Here is a 20,863-nt window from a genome sequence, read left to right on the forward strand (position 1 = left end):
CCACTAGAACACATCAACATTTTTTGAGCTTAAGGGGAAAAAAAGAAAAAAAAAAAAAAAAAAGAAAAGAAAAGAATGGTTTTCCTAATTTCTAAACTTGTGTCAAAATGTGGCTGGTTTCATTCCCAGTTTCACTGGCACTAAAATGTCATACTGCACTAAGATGGCTAGGTGAGTTACTGATGCTCATGACAGATCTGCTGTAAACAGCATTTCATAAAGGACACAGTGGTTTTAAGAGCTTATCCTGTTCTCTTTGTAAAGTAGTCACACATTTTTGTATTATCCAGCCAGGGAATGTAGTTGGTTTTCATCAGAAGAGTATGCACATAGTGATGAGGCCAACCTACACATGCTAGATATTAGAAGAGCTCCAGGTTATTAACTATGGTGAAAAAAAGGGTTTTAGACGATCTCTCCATCTGTTTCTCCCTCCTGTGCCAGAGACACAGTGTAGCAGACCGTATCTTTACAGACATTTTCCAGGTGGAAAATGTGCATACAAGAAGCGTGTGCATTAGCTCCTGTATCTCTTTCCCAAAGTGCAAGCTCCTTCCATCACAGCTGAAGGAGCCGTATCCCAACAGCAGACATCCATAAAGCTGACAGTTGGAGCCTCATTCATGCTTTTGCTCCCTAGATGTTATTTCCTCATTGGATGCTCAGTTTAGCAAAGTAGTTCTATAATAGCTTATTAATTAAATACTCATTGACACTCCATGACTGTCTCTTTTGCAGTGGAGTATACGAGGGACTGCTTGAGGGGAGAATGAAATTGCTTGTGGTTGCCTTCTCACAGAGGGACTCTGTGCAGCTGTGTTCTGCCTGCATTGGGCTCTTCCTCAGAGACCTGTGTAGAGACTGGACTGGAGGAAGCAGTAGAAAGATTTTGGGCAGCCAGGCCTGACACCAACTTGTGCCAAAGCACAAGGAATAGATGGAGAGGATACACAGGTCTCACTGCAAGTGAAGTCTGCTCAGCAGCCACCAGCAGAGCTGCCCTGGCAAGCAGGTCCCACCAGTGTTTGTGCTAAGGAATGTCATTGTGATACAAAGAAGTGAAGCTCATTGATGGAAAGGTATTGTCCTTCATCCCCGTGCATAGGAAGGGTGGCTGGCTGTCAGCAGGCTCTGGACATTCTGCTGCTCCACGGCTGGGGCTGCTGCAGCACAGTCAGAGCCTGTAAGGCATGGGCATGCTGACCTGCACTCACAGGTGCAATTGCCATCTAAAATTGTTATTTTACTCCTGGTTTTCGGAGTATCTCCAAAGCTGAGTGTCTATCGTCACTGAGGCTTTTTGCCTGCATGATTTTTCTGGGCATCTATTTATTTTTTTTCGCCAAAATGCAGATGTTTGCCCTGTATTGTTTTTGTATGAGCAGACCAGACAGATGGGCATTCAGCTGCTTTGTGCATACAAGTACAACTGTTTTGCATATACGAAAGAAAAAAAGACCCCATCAACTGAGGAAAATTTCAGCTTTTGTATTAAGGAGTAAAGAAGAAATAAAGAACATGGGTGCAGCGATAGACACCTAATCTCAGATTTTGGCCCTTTACCATAAGATTGATGAGGAACAGTTTTCAGTTTTGACGTTCTGTTGGACTCATCAGAGATTTTCCTGTCTTTACAAGGAGGGAAGTCTGGCTCAGCAGGTGGCAAAGTAAAGCAGCAGAGTAAGTCTGATATGAGTTTCCTACAGTACAGCCATTTGAGATTTCATTGGTCATATGTTGTCTTTTCCCTCAAAGGTTTCTGTGCTACCCTTGTTCTTCTTGATCCTTTTTGGGTCCAGCTCCTGTCACGTTCATTTGCCTTAGTTTCAAGGGTGTTCAGAGGCATGGAAAGATCACTCAGATACCTGAGGAATACTGGGGAAGATGACTAGATGACAGGGTGGGATGCTGTGCACACACAGCTAGGTGAAGCAGAGCAAAAGTTCGGGCTAGATTTACCACGGGGATTTAAGTAGTGGAATTTAATCTTGAGCTAATTTTGAAATAGTGAAACTTGATTTTCTATACTGCTGATTCTGCCTAAGTGAACAATAGAATCAGATTTCTCTAGACCAGGCACAGTGCAACCCCAAGTATTCAAGCGGAGTTGGAGTGTGACCGAGGGCTGTGGCTGCTGGTGTAAATAAGCTCCATCAATTCTCAGGTGCCTGTGGAGGTGAACTCTGAGCCCCATTTCCACCGGCACAGACAGGAACAGCATCAAGGCCTTTGTGTTCAGTAATTTTGACACAGTAATGTATTCAGCTCTCAATCACCTAAGCATCAAAGCAATTAAGCACAGGTTTTCTGCAGAGCATCTTAATTATGCAGTCTTCCTTGCGAATGACATGATCAAGCTCACATGGTAACGCAGAGCGCGAAGCATGGGTGCTTGTCCCCTGCTCAGCTGCTGTCCCTTGCACCAGAGCTGTCACTCCTCACAGAGCCAGGGGTTGATGCTCGGGGATGTGGAGCCTCACCTTGTTTCCCATTCAGTGTCTTTGATCCTGTTATTGGTACTGCTTGGCCTTGAAACATCCTTTATTTTTTATTTTTAAGTAGATTAGGAAGACGGCTTCTTGGAGGGCTTAAAAGACTCTATGCTAAAGATGATTTCTGCAACCTGATATGGATTACCATAGTTACTCCGTGTGAACATGGCAGCTTTCCAACTCCTCTGCCAGGAATGATCTAAAAGCTTTTCTTTTATTGTGTCTTGAGGTGAGAGCCTGGCTTTAAAAAGCTTTCAGAAATCTAATCTGTTCCTCCAGTTTGCTGGCACTGGGAGCCCAGTGCTGCTCCAGCTCATGTCCGGTATCGCCGATAACCTGCAAACGACGCTTTGGGGATCTCCGATTGTGCATGTCCAATCACTTAGTTAATTGAGCACACAGAGAACTGAGCTCACGGATCCCAATTCTCTTCTTCTCTGATCTCTTATTCTTCCGGCCTCTTTCCAGACACATTGTATGGGGCTCGTGATGCTCTCTCCCTTCTGCGTGGGATGTGCGCGTGTGCTGGGCCAGGTCTGTAGTTAGCGAGAGCAGCAGAATGTAAAGGGCAGTCTCTGGAGTCTTGTTATCTTCTTATGCACAGTAATAGCACAGTCTGCATGCCATTCATGATTTTTATTTAATAGAGTTTCCTGGTGTGTATTTTAGGATTCATTTAAAAATACATCAGTGATGAGCAGGGTAGGAAGAAGAAGCCGAGCCAAAAATTCTCTCTAAAAACAGACCAATAACTATCTTCTCCTGCCTGTAGCTGACATTTAGAAGTATTCTTATATCACTGGAAGTGATTTTAAAAAATCACTTAAAAAAAAAAAAAGTCGTTATCTCAGGGAGAGACTTTTGGGTGGATTGTGTGATGCCAACATGATTTGGGTGAAGAAATCAGAAATCGAATCCTGAGCTAATGTTGAATTAATGTTGATTAGTGATTACAGTGAAACTGGAAATGTCAGACTGTGTATGGACTAGCTCAGCATAGCTTACGGCACATTATTTATGACAAAAAATCCAGGTCTTTTTAAGTCCTGCAAATTTCTTCCTTGGGATTTTATCTGGGGCTTTGCAGCACAGCTTGTCCCCATGGCACCCCTCAGAGCACACTCGGAACTGGGAGCCTTTCTTCCATTTTATGTCTCTGTTTGGCAGGTCCAAGATCTGCCAGGTGGGGACAGATCCTCTCAGTCTCAAATCAATTCTCTTAACTATGAGGCTATTCTTTATCCTGCTGTACTGTCTGGAAGTGATAAATTATTGCTCTAGATAAATACTTTCTTCTTCTTCCCCACTGCTTACCCCTTGTTCATAGCACCGTCCTTCCTAGCATCAACCCTTAACAGCTGGGTTAAAGGCTGTGCAAAAACCGAGGTCATGGTGACATGTCAGCACAATTATACAGTCTAAAACATCTAGGTTGCTGATACAGACATACTGCACGTCCATCCACCTCACTCCTGAAACCTGTAGAAGTGCTCAGCCCCTGCATGGGGTCCCAGCAGCTCCTTCACTGGAAGTATTCTGCTGTGATCTTTGGTGGTGGGGTAGGGATTTGGCTGAGTGGCCATATGAGCGATCTGCTGCTGTCGAGGTTTTCACTGCAGGGAGCCCCACAGCTGGTTCAGCCGTTTATGATCAGGTCCACCAAGCCCAGCACAGAAGGCATTCGAAATGCCATGAATATTTAAAACAAACAAAAATCAAGCCCTCAAGCATTTTCTTTTCCAAATCACATGAGAGCCGTGACCAAATGCAGACATAGGTAGTTTACTTAATTAAAATTAAGCCTTCTTTTCCATTTCCCTTCTTTTCTTCTTCCAGCAGTACCCCTTCTAATGCCCGTGGCAAGATTCATCAGCTAGAGGCTGTTTTTTTTATGAGATTTGACAAAGATCATTCAGGAGTCAATATTTTGCCAACAGCTAAGTGATGAGTCTAGTGGCTTGCATATAATTTACTTTTTTTTTCTTTCAATTTTTCTCCTCTCCTCTTTTCATTGGGGTTTTGAGTTACTGACAGCAGAGCAAATGAGGTATGCTCATGAAGTATGAAGGCTTCACATTTGTGCCATGCTTTGCTCCCTGCCTCAGCTTCATTTTACATGATTTCTGAATAACAGTAGGAGCACTGAGAAACCATTGTGTCTTTATGTGCAAAACATACAGCTCTCTGCTGAATTCCTGGAGGTTTCGTTATTATTTAATGAGGTAAGCAACAGCAGTTCTGGCAGGACAAAATGAACTTGCTTAAAGGAGTAAGGTGGGGACTATGCAAAGCGTTCCCTGATGCCTTTAGGCTCCTTCAAATAACTTGGTCTGAACAAAAAGAGGTGGGTTTTTGATACAAAGAAATTTGTGTCTTTGTGTTCAAACTTTATAGAACTCCTCTGGGCAGCTGGATCTCTTCCTAAACATGTCCATCCTTCAGCCTGTAAGCTCATGGCAATGGCTTTGTACGAATGTAGTTAAAGAGCAGACTTATCTGGGGCCCTAACTCACAAGATTGCATGCAGCAGTGGCTGCGTGCTGCCAGGTGCATGCAGGAGTGCCACAGGTTTTCTCTTTTGATAAAGTCACTTCTCAGCTTTTTGCAAGGAAAACTGTAAAGAAGAATTGTTTGATTGTCTCTTTTCCTTGGAAGTGCTAGTGAGGTGCTGTCAGCAGGGTGGCTGTGAAGGGTGCTGGGAGGAATGGGGCACGGTACCCCTGCCTTAGCCAGCTGGTCCCACCAGAGACCAGTTTTTCTGTGGCAGCTTCCGAAAGGCAGCAAATTCAGCCCCATCCCCCTGAAAGTAAAGGCTGCCTCAGGAGTGAGATAACACTCAGCCGGTCGTATGAAAAGTGTCTGTGTTAATTTCAGAGAGAAGGCTGTTTTGAAGAAGTATTTCCTGAGAGCCAAGCAGGCTGGTTAGTTTGTAATCACTTGGGTTTAAATAATTCAAAAGCTGATGCAAAACTGAATTAGTAAATAGTCTAAACGGCGTGGCTTTATGGCAAACTTTATCAAAGAAACCTAATTCTGCTCTCTGATTATATTACATGTCTGGTTGACAAAACCGATTGTATAAATTTAGTGCATTTACACTTTTGTAAGGTGTTTGACTTGGTACTGAATAACGTGCTGATTAAACATTAGCACTATTCAATAATGCGGGAACATACATTAAGTGGATTAAGAGGTGTCTGATGGAGCTCAACAAGTAGCTCCCAATGCAGAACTGGCACTGAACGGACCTGGGGTTTCTGGGGCACGTGAAAGTTATGTCAGTATCAAAGCTCTCCAGAGTTTTTATCAATGGTCTGCTGTAAGACACAAGATGAAAACATTTTGCACAGCACGGAGATCAAGAAAGTGGGATGCTAAGAAGACGAAGGGAGAGTGACGCTGAGGAACCTGAATCTTTTGATAAAGATGATGAGAAATCCATCCAATATTTGTTGGTCTGTCCCCAGGCACAGCCCTGCACACAGGAGCACAGGGAGCACTCATGGGAAGAAGGGTGCTCCAAAAAGCCTCTGTGCTTCTGAAGAACCTCTGTGATTGTCTGGTAAAATGAGTTTATACGGCCTTTAAATGTATAAACTGGGGAGTGGCGAATAGCAGGGAAAGAGGTAATTTTAGTTCTATGTGCAGCACTGTTAAAATTAGGTCTGAAATAGCGAAGTACTGTGTTGAAACTTTGAAAGGATATGGAAAAGCTGGAGAACATGTAGGAAACAATGGTTGCAATTATTTGAGGGTCGGAGGAAATAGGAGGCCTGAAAAGCTCAGTGTGTTTGACCAAAAGAAGTTTGAGGTGATTTTTTTGTGCATGAGCCTGTTTCTGGGAAGAAAATACTACATCCTAAAAGTCTCTCTGATTTATCAGACAAAAATGGAAGAGCCAATGTTTAAAAACTGAACAGAATATGATTAAACGAGGTGTGTGTTTTGTTTTTTGTTTGTTTGCTTTTAACTGGAAAGTGATTTTGGTTGTTAAAGCAAATTCTCCACAGAAAAAAGAGGTTTCTGTGCTTTTTGATGGCTTCAGAGTGAGACTTGCTGCTTTTTTCTCCTGTTGGCTATCTTGGGCATTATAATTGTGTTCGATCAGAGATAGCTAGGTAAAATGCAAGCTTTTGCTATAAAGTCAAACGTAGATCTAAGGAGTCTTCCTGACCTTCAGTGTGATGAAGCTGTGACTGCATAAGTTGATCCTAACCATGATTTCACCTGTTTTCAGAAGGAATAAACCTTACCAGCGTTATTAGCTCCCTTGCGTGCAACAGTTGCTGCTCATACATTTTTAATGTTTTAATCTGGAAAACTCATTGACATTTTGTTTGGAAACACATGGTGCCGCTCAGCAGTGGAGTACATTTCTTCCCAACGCTGTGCCATCTGGGGTGCGGGGGGACCGGGGCTGCCTGGGGGCCCTTCTCCATCCAGCTGCAGAGTTTGAGGGGCCTGAGCTGTTCCACAGCCACCAACGTGCTTTGTGCTGAATTAATATCGAGGCCACCCTAGCTGCTGCTGGGCTGGGCTTTGTGGTGTGTTCTGGATGCCCTCCCTGCTCTTCCAGTGAGCTCAGCTCTCTGCTCAGGATATCAGCAGCGACAGGCAGAGGTATGATAGAAGGAAGTGATTTATGAAGAAAACCTCATTCCAGCATCAGACTTTAAAGATTTAGAGGCAAAAGGAACAACTACAGTTATGAAAAATGTCAAGAACTGTTTCCCATTAGGGAGAAGTCAATGAATTTGCTGCAGCTTGGCCAAGCTGTGCCTGCCACCTTACCCAGCCTTTCCTAGGGCTCTAGGTTTGATATCAGAGCAGTCACCACCTTCTGCTGGGTCTGTGCACAGGAACGAATGTCTCTCTGCTCTTCAGCTGCTAGCCACCCTGAACATAACTTATCTTTGTAAAGAATTACCCCATTTGGACACAAATCTTGCACTGCTCTCACTCCCAAAGGCTGCCCAGTGCATCGCCAGGCAGGGGATGCCATCTTCTCATGGTTAAAGCTCCTCCCAGGTGAAGTTTTGGCTGATACTGTCTCAGCTGTGGGCTCAGTGCAGGGCATTCATTGTGGATTTTCCCTCACATTGTTACCGTAATGACTTACCCATTTCCAGCAACTAAACCTCAAAGGCACCTGAACGCCACGGAGCTGGCAGTGACCTTACAGACCTCGGTTACTACAATTACGGGCAGCAGCCACAACGCGCTCCGAGGCCATTGAGTCTAAGTGGAAAGGAGAGAGTGGTGCAGGGGAGCCTTTAAATTCCAAAGCGAAACTATAATTAGCTGTAATCGCACCCAGAGTAACTTCACTGCTATAATTCTCAGCAGGAAAACAATTACATTGCTGCAGTATAACCAGACAGACACGCTGTAAATACAAAACATCCTTTGGAAATATATGCTCCATATTCTAAATACATTTAGAATTAAGGCAAACAATTCTTTTGTAATTGGGATTCAAGGCAGACATGCTGATTTATTTTTTTTTTCATCTTCTGCTTCTACTTTTTTTTAATTTCATAGACACATAGATCTTCAGCATAACTTAATATGTTAATGGCACACAGGCTGTTGGTGGAGGGGTGGCAGGAAGAGCTGACCCTTGTACTCGGTTTGTCACTCCCCTTTACAGCCGGTCGCTTCTGAGATGCGAAGGAAGATTTTTTTTTTTTGGGGGGGGGGGGGGGGGTTGCAGGTTCTAAAAAGGATGCAATGCTCCTGAAGCACAAAGCCAGAGCTGCTTCTGCTTGTGCCTGAGGGATGCAGCTGCTCCGAAGAGCTGAAAGGCTGCAGCTGATTCAATACCCTCGGTGCAATCCAGTCACTAGAGGGGAATAGAGCACCGCAGAGTGCGGCCCGACCTGCTCTGCCTGAAGCTGCCAGTGCTGCCCCGAGTCCTGCTGCTCTGCTGAATCCAGCAGGAGGGAAAGGGTCCGTGATATCCTTGAATATCTTTATCTGGGGGAGAAGGATCTGATGTTGGTCGTTCTCAGTGGTCAGATGTTGATTTGCAAAGTTTTTTTTGTTTGTTTGTTTTTTAAATTTCTGTGTTTGAAATATATTTCTAAAATCTCACTCAAAGAGCCTTTAACATACGTAACAGCAATTTTTAGGAGCATCATTCAGCTTTTGAAGGGTTTTATACAGCACACAACCTAAGCTGCTGAAGGAGGGAAAATCTGGTCATTTGCTGCTGCCTAACTCAGCTCCTCTTGGAGAAGGGGAACCAGAAAGTTTGAGAGAGTTTCTTAGTTTGTACCATACTTCTTCCAGTTCAACAGGAGAAGATAGAGTGAAAGAAAAAAACTAAAGTAAAATAAAATAAAAAGAAAGGCTCTAAAGAAATGCATTTGAAAATCTGCAGAACTCTCTAGGAACAGAGGTATCTTGAATATATATGTATATATATATATTTAAAATTGATTCTGGTGCAACATATTCAATGCGATGGTTTTATAAACCTCCAGGAAGTTTTTTCATTATCCATTGAATACTTCAGGTGTTTTTCTGTGGGGGCAACGTATGCGTTTACATGGTTAAATCCACCAATCTAAAGGGTACAGTTTCATGTGTTGCAATGCCTAACACGGATTCTGCCCATGACAGTTAAGGTTATTGTCAGATGTTTTTAGTATTTCCTGTAAATTTTCATCCTATTCCACAGTAGGACAGTAGGGTGAGCTAAGGTTAGGAATGGTGAGTACTAGTGTCCATCAGGAGTAGAAATACACATTATTACCCAAGTGAGAAGACTGGGACAAAGCCTTTATTTCAAAGACAGAAAGAACCAAAATTTTACATTTTGGAAAAAAATAGAGTGACAAAAAAGAAGGAAAAGAGAGATCTTCCAGAGATCACAATGCCAGACCTAGCAGCTCTTTATTGCAGCTCTGAGAAGTTCTGAAGTGCAGCCTATAACAATAAAATACACGGCTTGAGGGGAGAGCTAAATCAGGCTCCCAGCGCAGACCAAAGCCTTGCTCTCTCCGTGTTTCTCGCCTCAAGTAATGGCTGGGAAGCAAACAAAAGGGAGTATGGCTGGTGTTTCACAGCCGCTGTACAACCACTGAGCCACTTCTGCCTCGTATGAGGCACGAGGGACATGTGGCAGGTCTCTTTTCCATGCTGGCAGGTTATAAACCTGAGTTTCCTCTGGACATGCCTGTTTTCCATGCTTGCTCTTTCTTGAGTAGGGAAGGCAGGACCAGGATGGGGCTTTAGGTTTATAATCATTGAATTTCCACGCATGCTTTCTGAGAAAACACTGGTTTGCATGTATCAGAGCTGGAGTTTGTATGAACACAGTGACACTGAGGATGGATACATGTGTGAAAGTGCAGATACGTGTATGCACATGGGTATAATGGCACAAATACAAGCAAACATGCTTCTGCTACAGCTCACTTGCAGCTTCTGATCTGAAGAGAACAAGAATTTTACATTGAATTTGTAATCAGAAGTCTGTCTTTGCACTTATTTGCTGTGCTTAGAATCCAGGAAGGCACAAACAACACAGGCTAGGGAGGAAAATAAGCAATTGTCTTTGTGGTTTGCCTATATATATACCATTAGCTTCACACACAGAGTGACTCACCAGCAGCAGGTGTCCCGCTGTTATGCTGGGCAGATTAGTAATGCTAGGGAGGGGGCTGCTGGCCGTATTTGGCATCCCCACGGGGAGCTAAAAATAGTTGGTGGACTTCCAGCGAAGTAAAAGTGTTTGTGGGCTTTGAACGGAGTCTGCTTCTGAAGGTAAGAATCAGAGCTGATCTTTTTAATCTGCCATTTCTTTTTTTTTTTTTTTCCCTCCCTTTTTTTTCTGTGTGAAGCTTCCCTTGGCAGTCGATCTGCGAACACTGTCTGGCAGAAAGCTGGGAGATCCGAATTACAAGCAGTTATTTTTGTGGAAACAGGGAGGGGAATGACCAGTTCAAGGAAATTGGTGAAACAGGGGGCATTCAGACAACAGAGGAAAGTGTCTCAGATAGAAATAGTTGTGTTTTCTCTCTCTCTTTTTTTTTTTCCATCTCAGCTGTTAGAAAATACGAGCAGCACATGAGCAGTCCCAGCATGTGACTCCGCTCTGAGTAGCAGGCGAGCAATTGCTTGTAGTTACACCCACCGTGATACAAGGCCAGTGAGCAAAGTTTTCGGCGGAGTTACTGAAACAGCAGAATATGAACAGAGAAGAGCTGCGTGTGTTTCTGAGGCACGTGCAGATCAGTGTGCTACGTGTGCTCCATGGAAGCGTGGCTGAGGCTTTCCAGCATTGCTGCTGAGTGCCTGTGTGTCTGAATGTTCAGACATACTCATAGGCAGGCTACTGCCTGAAAGAAAAATGTTGTTGAAGGGGAAAACTGGGGAGGGTAATAATTATGTATGTGCGTGTGTACCTGCATGCATCCAGATCTGCGTGTATGAGGGATAAGGTGAGCTGTTGGCCTGCAGGAAGGCCCCAGGGGCACTGAGTTGTTACCCCCCTCCAGCTTTGCACAGAGCAGAGATGGAGACGTAAGGTCTGAACCTCATTCCTGGAGAAGGAGATACAAGGGCTGCCCGTTACACCAGCATAACCTCTCAGGTCATGATGGATTCTCCCAGATATTTCAAGTGTCATCCCTGATACTGATAACAAGTGACTCCTGTGGTCTGGAAGCCTACTAACAACCTGACAGACCCGGGCTGGAAGTCCCTGAGTGTCACACGCCTGCCTGAGCGCACCTGGGCACCCTCACAGAAAGCTTGCCGGCTCCCCTGACTCCAGCCCCCTGGGGATAACATTTTTCCGTGCGTGCCTCCTCCCCTGCCCTCCCTTAGTGCTGGTTTTGGCAAATGAGCTCCAGCGAGATGAGCGTGCCCAGGGCCCAGCTGCGGTGCTGCGGGGGCAGAGGTGGTGCTGCTTTGATCACGGTGCAGCTCCCGCTGCCTGAGATCCTGCAGTAGGTGTGAGAGCCACCTCTGGTGCCTTGGACACCCAGTTGGCTTTGAGAACTGGTACCAGCTCCCTGCTGGGCCAGCAGCTCCCTTCCACCCATGACGGGGAAAAGCAGCGAGCTGCAGAGCAGTCTCATTTTGGCCTTGTGCTGTTGGGTCAGCTTCTGCTAGCATCAGCGTTAACGGCCAAACTGACGTTAATTTGAGTGGGAAAAGGGCTGAACTCAAATTAATATACGCTGGCCTGTGTAATTATCTTTATTGGCTGCTGGGGAAGGAAGACCTTATTCACTGCATGCATTTCTCTGGCTGCCTGGCCGCGCTCCAGCGATGCACCAGGCTGTGGGCAGATGGGCTGGGAGAGCGGGACAGGAGGTCTGTGCCTGTTCAAGGGGGGCTGTAATTCCCTCTCGGCCCCAAATGATCATATCCAGCTTATGTCAGACCAACAGGTAATGAAGCAACACCCCCAAATATGGCGAGTGGTATTTAGCTCCAAGCGCTTGTGGAAAACTTTTCCTGTTGAGTCCAAAGTCCCAAATCCTGATCTCTGAGAACAGTCACAGAGGAGAGCACGTAGGTTTTACTTAGTGGTCAGTGCTGTGTTTCTAGACTGGTAAAGAGAGTGAGAATTGGAGAAGATAACAGTATACTTAGAAGCACAAGAAAACCGGGCAGCTTTGCTAAGTGCTTGGGATGGACATAAACTGAAGAGAAATCCTATTTGGCAACAGAGAGAATCTGCTGGGGTTGGCAGCCTGGAACTCGCTGTGCAATAATTGTTTCTTCCCCAATAAACCAATGTATTGATTGGGGTAGGCAGGAAAGATTTGTCCCGCTGGAGCTCTGCAGGGCGCTCTTATCACACTGCTTACCTCTGATGGTCACGGTTGATACTCATGTGTTTTTCTCCGCTAGGCAAACTGGATATGACAGAAGACAATGTAATTTAGTTTCTTTTTTTTCCTCTTTCTGAAAATGAATTGCTACATATGATCTCATATGCTCACTCTTGCATATTTATGGGGAGTCCCAAAATCTAATTTCCATTGTGTCTGCTCCTGGTTAGCACAGATTTCATTTTGCAACTTCTAAACAAATTCTCTTGATGAAATAATGCTATGGCATATTGAAAGACGGCAGACATTTTAATACAAGCATGCTGAATAATCGATTCTTCCTGAAAGCACACATCAGTATTATCCTTGTGGTAGCTGAATGATCAGTTAATGCAAGGAATGTGGTCCCAAGATGGCACAGGAACGTTTGGAAGTTGTTGTTCCTGAACCTTGCATAGATTCCCCAATGCCCTTGACTATCTCTGCTGTGAGAGGGTGCACAGATGATTTGCAACTGAGAGGGCTCTCCAGCTTGTTTGCTTGTCTTAATAATTCAGGGCAAGGACACCAAGGTCCAAACCATGCCAGGCACGTTCATAGGAAGGAGGAAACCACGGTGGATGCTGTCAGTAATCTTACTACGAAGACTACAGCGATTCTTTGGGCTGGTCTTCTTTAGCTGGCCATCTGCTTTGCATTCCCTGGTGGTACTTGGGCTTGGATCTCCAGTTTGTTTGTCATTTCAGTCTCCCACTTTATTATTTCCAGAGCCAAGTGAACCGCTGCCAATGCCAATGCAATGAGATTGCATTGTGAGCTTTGCGACATGGTATACTTTTTTTATCTTCAAGCCTCAGCTCCTGGAATTAGTTGATTATGCTAGAATCCCAGCATTCATTTGGAAAAAAAAATGAAAAAGGGAAAAAAAGAGTGGATCTCTGCTCCTCACGAACTGAGAGAAAAAGCTTGAAAAAGGATCCCTACAGACATAGTAATCACGAGCTAAATAAAAAGAAGCTTTTTTTTTCTTTTTTTTTCCTTTTTTTTTTTTTTTTTTTCAATATCAGACTGTTTTACAGACAATCATCCTATTTCTGAGTCTCTCACTCACAGTTTTTGAGTGCTGGATGCTGGCAAACCTGAGCAGCAGCTGTTCATTTCGAAAGGCAGGGAAAACAAGTAGAGCCAGCCCTAACAGAAAAAGTTATTTATCTTCCCCTGCACTGCCTTTTCCTCTGCCTCTGCTGCACGACCCAGCCTGTGGTTCCTACAGGGACCCCATTCCAGCAGCTTCGAGCACAACCCACACCCCAGTAAGTCCAGTGAGAAATGGGAGGAAGGGAGCTGGTGTTAGCCAGAACCGTGATTCCCTTGAGGTCAGGAGCAGCAGCTGCTGCTGTCACTGACCCCATAACTTTAAATAAGCTTAGCTACAGCCCTACGGCATTTATGTGTTTGTGGCACCTCTGAAATGTGATGAGGGCTTGCCCAGTTTTGGGGCGGAGACTGGTGCTGTTTCCCCAGCTTGAGGGTATAGCTGGGGTGCGATTTCCAGAGCTGGGAAACCGAAGTATCCACCAGTATGCCTCAGTGTGCAGAGTACTCTTCTCATACTTCTATTTTTCGGTGGGAAAAGAGATGATATTAAAAACTGATTTTAAGAAAATATGCTGCTGGTCTGGATTTTTTATCATCCTGGGCTGGGCCCTTAGGGAAACATACTTGCTTTTATAGTTTTTTCCAGTCACTAAGTGGAATTATCTTTCCCTGCCATTGCTGGCCAACTGGATCCAGTGCACAGTGACACGGTCAGCGGGAGGAAAAGACAAAAACTGGGATGAGTTTGTGGGGGAAAGAATTAAAACTAAAAAGAATAACAAAAAAAAAGTGAAGAGCCATAGGTCAAATTTGGTGCTGGCCTCACTTGATGTGTGCTAATGAAGGATATGGTGCTTGATACTTCCCAATTTTTCTTCCTTTTTTTCTTTTTCATTCTTGAAGACATTCTCTTGAATTCTTCAGCAACGGTCTTACAGGCGTAGCTCTGACACTGCTGCCTGAGCCATGTTTCAACGTAATGCAAAAGGAGGAAGGAGTGCGTGCCTAGAGGTGCATGTGCAGGGCAGGACTTCAGTGCAATTTCCTTGCACTGTTGAAAAAACATTTGTCATCAATTGCAAGTTTTTTAGAGTGGTAAGAAAACAACTTCATTGGGGCTCCAAACTGTGTGATATTGAGATGGAAAAAAAGAAACTTATTTTTGGTTAATCTAAGCTCTTTTTATATATATTCTTTTTTTTCTTCTTCTTCTTTTTTTTTCTCTCTTTTTTTTTTTTTTTTCTTTCTTTCTTCCCGGTGTTGTTTTAGTGATATTCAGTGGCCATGAAGACTGCAACATCCACATTGGTATCAATTCATTGAGTTACAAATTAAAAAAAAAAAACAAAAACTGACTTTTGATAAACTTTTAAAAGACCAAAATTTCTATTCTGCCAGTGATTAACTCCAAGGTCCAGATGTAGCAGCTAACTTAAACTGATGGAAACAATCTCTCTGATTTGTATGTACCTACTGGTGTTTAAGTTGTGCCACAGCTTGTCAGTGATCATTCCTCTTTCCCAGAAAAGAAAAATAAATCGAGTCCTTAACCCAGAGAGTGGGAAGGAGACCTGAAACAGGGTAACACCTTCATCTTAGGTTTTGGTTTTATAACTTTAGCCCTGCTTAATGTCCTTTTGTTGGACACTGATTTTACAGATCTCTAGTGAACCCAAAACTTGGCACTTTACTGGAATTTTCAGGTTGTCTGAGCTTACTCAGAGGAGGGGAAGAGCAGCAGACAGGCATGGGATGGACGAGTTCTCCGTGAATGCAGGTGCAACCTTGTCCTAGTGAATACCAGTCTGTAGCTACTGAGTTTGCTGTGAACTGTACCAACTTTCCACCATGATTGTTAACTCCACAGTAAAACATGGAGCACAAACCTCCATTGCCATCTGGTGAAACCAAAACATTTGCTTGTAGTGGCAAAACAGTCACCATTTTATGGTGGAAACGATGTTTCCACTGATCCTGTCTGTAATGAATGAAACTTTCCCAGGAGAAGCCCTGTTGCTGCAGGGATGCCATGGCCCAGTGTGCGGGTTGGGTGCTCAGGGGCCAGCTGGACCTGGTGGCTGGGCTCTTTTAGGGCATTTCGGTGCAACCAGGAGTGGGTGGGCTGCCTGGGCTTAACAGAGCAGAAAACCTCTCTTCTGATTTGTGCTGGATGCTCTGGAGGAAGCTGACTTCTCTGTAACCTCCGAGGGCAGGGGGGAAGGATGGCCCTGGAAGTGTCCTCTGGTGCCAGCCAGTTGTGGGTCGGGGTTGGCTCTGTGGGGTGATGCCCATCAGGGCTGCTGTAGCCCCCACCCCTGGGGACATGCTTCCACAACCCTTGGCCAGCTCCTCGGAGAGGGAGGCTGCTGGGCGCCTGGCCACAGGATCCTGTGCTGAAATCTTTTGGTAGGGAGAGGGATGGGGAAAAGTGGACAGGGGTAGAAGGGGATGGGGGACAGGAAAAAGAAAAAAGAAAAAAAAAAAAAAAGGTGGGAAAATGGGAGGGAATGAAAACAAGGAAGGGAGAAATGGGGAAACGCGTGGAAAAGAAAAACGGCTACCAGGGAGAAAAGTGGGATGAAGAGGGGAGAAAAAAAAAAAAAGGAAAAAAGGGATGGAGGGGGAAGGAGAAGGCACCCCCTAGACGCATCAGAGGAGCCGAGGCTCTCCCGGGGGGGGGCCGGTGGCGGCGGCGGAGCGGGCGGGGCGAGGCGGGAGGCGACGGGAGCGGGGCCCGCCCCCATCCCCGCCGCCCCCCGGTGCTGTCCTCCCCCCCCCTTCTCCGCCGCCGCCACCAGCGGGGGCCGGGGCTCGGCGGCCGCGGATGTGCGGGAGGGAGGCGCGGCTGAGCGCCGCGGCGTGAGGCAGCGCCGCGCCCCCGCTGCCGGAGGAGCCGCTCCGCCGCCGTGATGTCCTGAGAGGGGCCGAGCCCCCCCCCCTTCATCCCCCAATTTCCCCCCTTCCCCACCCCGCACGGCGTCCAGGTGAGCGCAGCGCCCGGCACCGCCCGCGGGAGCTCCGCTCTCGGACTTGGCGGAGTTGCGGGGCTCCCCCCGGGGATGCTCGTCGTGGGGACACGCAGCCCCCAGGGGTCGTGCGCCCCCTGCCCCCCCCGCGGGGTGGGTAGCGGTGCCCCGAGCATCCCCTCCTCGGTTCCTTTATTTGCGCTCCCGCAGGGCGAAGCGGCTCTGGGCGTCGGGAGGATGCTGCTTGGCGCTCGGCGAGGCTCGGCGGAGCTTTGCGGGGTGTGGGGGGGCCGTGTTTGCATGGGGGGGGGGGGAGGGGGATCCTTCCCTTCAGTCCCTTCCCTGAAGAGACTTTTGGAAGCGGCGCTGTGCGGGGCTGCCCCCCCGGCAGAGATGCGCGGCAGGACGGAGCTGGGGAGCCGACCGCCGCCAGCTCGGGGGTGCGACCCGGCCGGAGGGCTGGAGAGCCGCGGGAGCAGCAGCAGGTAAAAACGGAGCAGCTCCGGGGGGACCCGCCGGCTGTGCGGGGGGCTGCGGCACCGGCACCCCCCCGGGGGTTTCCAACAGGTGCTCCCGGGGCCGCTCCGCGGGTGCTGAGCACCGCACGGCACCGCACATACCTGCACCGCGGGAGCTCTTCGGGCTGCCAACTTCTGCTGCTGAAATGCAAGCCTACGGCATAGGTGTTTCCTTCGCTGATTTTTTTTTTTTTTTTTTTTTTCCTGTTGGGCAGTTGGATCTAGCGAGAAAAACTTTTTAAGGAAAGTAACAGGTTTGCAACGAGGAGCTGATAAAGAATTAGAGAATTGCGGAGGTTGTTTGGTTGTAGTGATGGTGTGCTTGACGTTGTGGTGGTCGTCCTGGAGGAGAGCTGCAGGAGATGCGTTTTGGGCTGCAGCGTTAAGAATGTTCACTGAGGTGGCTTTGCTTTAGCAGCTGTGAATTTCAGGTATAGCGTATAAAATGCAAAGACAAAAAAAAAGTTAGATAAAAATATTTATTAGGCTATGGAAGGGTATAAAATCCGTAGATTCCCAAGTTAAATCAACTTTTAAAATAGCCTCTCCTTAGACAGCAATTCACATTTTTCAAGGGGAGAAAGGATGGGTGAAATTGACTTGTCCAAATTAAGTCAAAATGAATTGCTTAATATTCAGAGGGGTTGATAAATGAACCATTAAATCAACACTTGCATAGTGGCTCATTGAAAAGAAAAATGAACAACTCTCAGTTGTGTGCTGCACAGAATAGGGCAGCCAGCGACGTTACGACATTAGTTTGCTGAAGTGAGTCCTCCTGCTAACAGATAGATTTGCTCCGTGACACTACATAGGCGTGGGGATGGGCTCTTGTGCCCTGTGCTTTCAAGAGTAGAATTGTCCCACTTCCAGCATCTCCTCAAAGGAGGGAAGTCTTGGTTGTGTTTCATTTGGTATAAATTGACATAATCCCATTGTCTTCTCATTGCAATGTTTATCCAGTTCGGTATTTCAGACTTTTTTTTAGACTTTTTTTTTTTTAAGGGAAGAGTTTTATTTTGAATGTCAGTTTGAGACAAAATGATACTGATAAATGAGAAATGGGAGTTACAACTTTGAAGCAACCCAGTCAAGATTACTTGTAGTAAAAGCTCTTTACTACAAGAGAGCTTCACCTCTTAGCAATACAGTGCATGAACTTTGCTTCTAAACTCTTTGATTAGCAGAGGTACAGCTGTTGCAATATTCTGGTTGCCACTGAAAGATTACCTTTGTCTTTGCCCCTTAAGTCCTTGAAATTCTTGCACTGGAGTGCAGTGAAGACATTGACTGTGTTGTGCTTTCTGGAAGCCTTTAACATTTTGTTTGAAGAACTGTGAATCGCATGCCCCGATGTGTTTCATTTGTGCCTCTTTGCTTTTGCAGGTAACTTGGAAACACTTTTAAAACTTAAAATGTGATAGTTGTTTCGCTTTGTGCATTTAAAGCAAGTATTACAAAGAGGAAATTAGAGAAATAGATTCTCCAAGCTCCAGCTGAAGGTGGGATTGCAAGCTGCTTCTTGGCTTTGGAAAGCTCCTTGCCTACATTTCCTTTGGCCAAGAGCTATTCTGCATGCAAACCTGCAGACAGGCAGGGCCGTTTATTCAGGTGCTGATAATTATGTAAAAGAGTGTTATATAACATGGTCTGTTGCTCCTTATTTAACGTGATGTGTGTGGATGCAATATGCATGCACATATCCGCTGGGTGATAGGTTATTAGGTGGGTGCATTAGAAGTTGGTTGAATGCATAGGAAGTTTTACACGATCTGCAAGGAGGCGGATGGACAAGTAGATGCGTCCTCTTCATCAGAGGAGGTCCTGAATGTGGAAGTGCCTCTGGATGGTTAATGCCTGATGGTGGTGTGCGTTTCTGAGTTGTTTTGCTGTTCTCATGGACCAGGGTAGCTGCAGGTATGTTTGTGCACCAGCAACTCTGGTTCAACTAGTCTTAATTTGCTTCTAATCACACTTAAAAATAAACGTAGTACAAAATTTTCCTGAAAAACTACCCTACCTTATACTTTTATCCTGCTGTTTCTGCTTCCTTGCTTGCTATTTTCCCTTGAAATCATAATGCATTTCTTTAGTTCTTTTGATAAAGACTTTAACTCAAGCTTGCTGGGAAATGGTCACTCTATGTTGAGAAAGTGCTGGCATCTTATTGACTTATTTTGGAAATACTGGAGAAAAATATAAAAGATTCACTTGCATCGATTAAAGCCTCCAGGGCAATCTTCTAACACTGTCGCTCTCTAGGTGAAAAAATAACTTTCTCTCTTGTCTACTCCTGCTTTTATTTCATTTGTGAGAACCTTAGGCTTTGTTATCTGTTTACATCGAGTCCCCTAGGGGTGCTTGAGGAGGAAAGTATCTTAGCCTAAAAGCTCCCATACACCATCACCCTCGGAGTCCTTTTGTCTTTGGACACCAGCTGACGTACTTCCTGACCTGCTTCCCTGCCTTGATGCCATCGGCGTCCAGAATCCTAAAGGAGGCAGGACTTGCACCAGCCCCCAGCTCCTGGCCCTGGAAATATTTCCTGAGTGACTGTCAAAAAAATAATTAGCAGCTACCTTGATGCTTTAGCAGAGGTTTTGGCAAGATAGCACTTTAGGTGTTGCTTAATGACAAACTTTGATTTATGAGGGAACTGCAAATGTTTGAATTTTTGTATCAGGAATGAACACATGCGAACTTTCTGCATTTCATCTGCAGCTTTCCAGCACTACATGCAGCTAACAGCTTGTCTCGCATTGATTTTAACAAGGGATTTTTACTGAGGATGCTCTTTGAAAACATATTGTTGGTGGTTTTGTTTGTTTGCTTTTGTTTTAGTTTGATAAAACATTGAAAAGAAACCAAAGAACTTTTCCTGGCCCATTAATCAAGGGGTGGTGTAAGCACAACTGTGTGTTTCTGTGAGTTCTGCACATTCTTCCTCCCAGCCGTGATCAGCTGCTCGCAATAACAGTGCACCTGGACGTGGCTTGTATCTGGCTGGTTTTTAAACGATTCCAAAGGACCCAATTGACATTACCAGGTGCTGGGTCATGCTTGAAATTATGCTCTTCAGGTGTCATGTCTTTACTTGTTTCTTCTTTTCTCCCCCATTTCTGCCATTTTTAGCAGCTGTTTTGTTGACTTTGAGTGTAGCTAGTGAAAATGGATGGTTTTTGTAGCCTTCAAAAAATGGAGGATCTTGCTTTTCAGTAAAGACAGAGTGCTACGGTCATTATCTGCTCCTCTGCTTAGCAAGGAATGTTGTCTGGTTCCTCATGCAGGTGAAAATTCTGTAAAACCTCAGCATTGCACTCTGTTTACCAAAAAGCATTAAGTTTTGATTATTTTGGAATTTAGTGGTGTTTTTAAGAATCTGGTGATGTACGGGGAGCTCACTAAATGTAGCGCGTTTTAAGATGGTGAGCTGGGCTGCCTCTTAGAAAATCCAACAGAGGGTGGAAAGCCCGAACATTGGTATTATGCTTCAGTCCTGCCTCCTCCTGGGGATGTGATCTCAGGGAGGCTTTGAGAAGGGAGGCGTGTATCTGCATCTTTTGTGGCTTGGGGTTTCCTTGTTTTCCTCCAGTGTGGACATGCCAGGACCATCAACCAGGTTCTAACGCTGTGTCATATAAGTTCTCCTAAGGGAACAAAAACACCCAAGTGTTCACTTTTGGATGCCGACCGTTCCCGTTACTGTCCCTCTTAGTCCCCATGGGTGTTGGAGAGCTACCAGCAGTGCAGAGCTACCGGTGCTGGGCCCACATCCAGGGGGTGTTGCCTGCTGCTGGGCTGAGCCAAGATGTGTCAGGAACCAGCCCAGCAGCTGAAATGGCAGGGTGGTGTTTTACACCTTCCTGTTGTGGAAGGCGTGCAAGCAGTAGGACAGGATCACTTCTTTGTAAATGTACTTGTCAGACCTAGCCATTTAGGTAGGATCTTTCCTGCCTTCTCTGGAGGTTTGCCCAGTGTTGGCCACCAGCTGATGTACT

At 45.7% G+C, this 20,863-nt stretch overlaps 1 protein-coding gene across 10 annotated transcripts in view; it reads left to right on the top strand.

The window, feature by feature from the left end:
- SGCD (sarcoglycan delta) overlaps window positions 1–20,863 on the top strand; it is a 543,191-nt gene that overhangs the window by 171,834 nt on the left and 350,494 nt on the right. For 2 of the 10 annotated variants that reach the window (XM_072023531.1, XM_072023534.1), the window contains exon 1: window positions 16,162–16,365. The exons of 3 other annotated variants lie outside the window; for them this stretch is intronic. The gene's annotated coding sequence lies outside the window, so the exon portion shown is untranslated. Of the gene's footprint in view, window positions 1–10,134; window positions 10,263–16,161; window positions 16,366–20,863 lie in introns of those variants that run through there. 5 more of the 10 variants (XM_072023536.1, XM_072023530.1, XM_072023520.1 and 2 more) reach the window with 5 other exon arrangements.

This window comes from Anas platyrhynchos, chromosome 14, assembly GCF_047663525.1.
Source record: "Anas platyrhynchos isolate ZD024472 breed Pekin duck chromosome 14, IASCAAS_PekinDuck_T2T, whole genome shotgun sequence".
Lineage (NCBI taxonomy): Eukaryota > Metazoa > Chordata > Aves > Anseriformes > Anatidae > Anas > Anas platyrhynchos.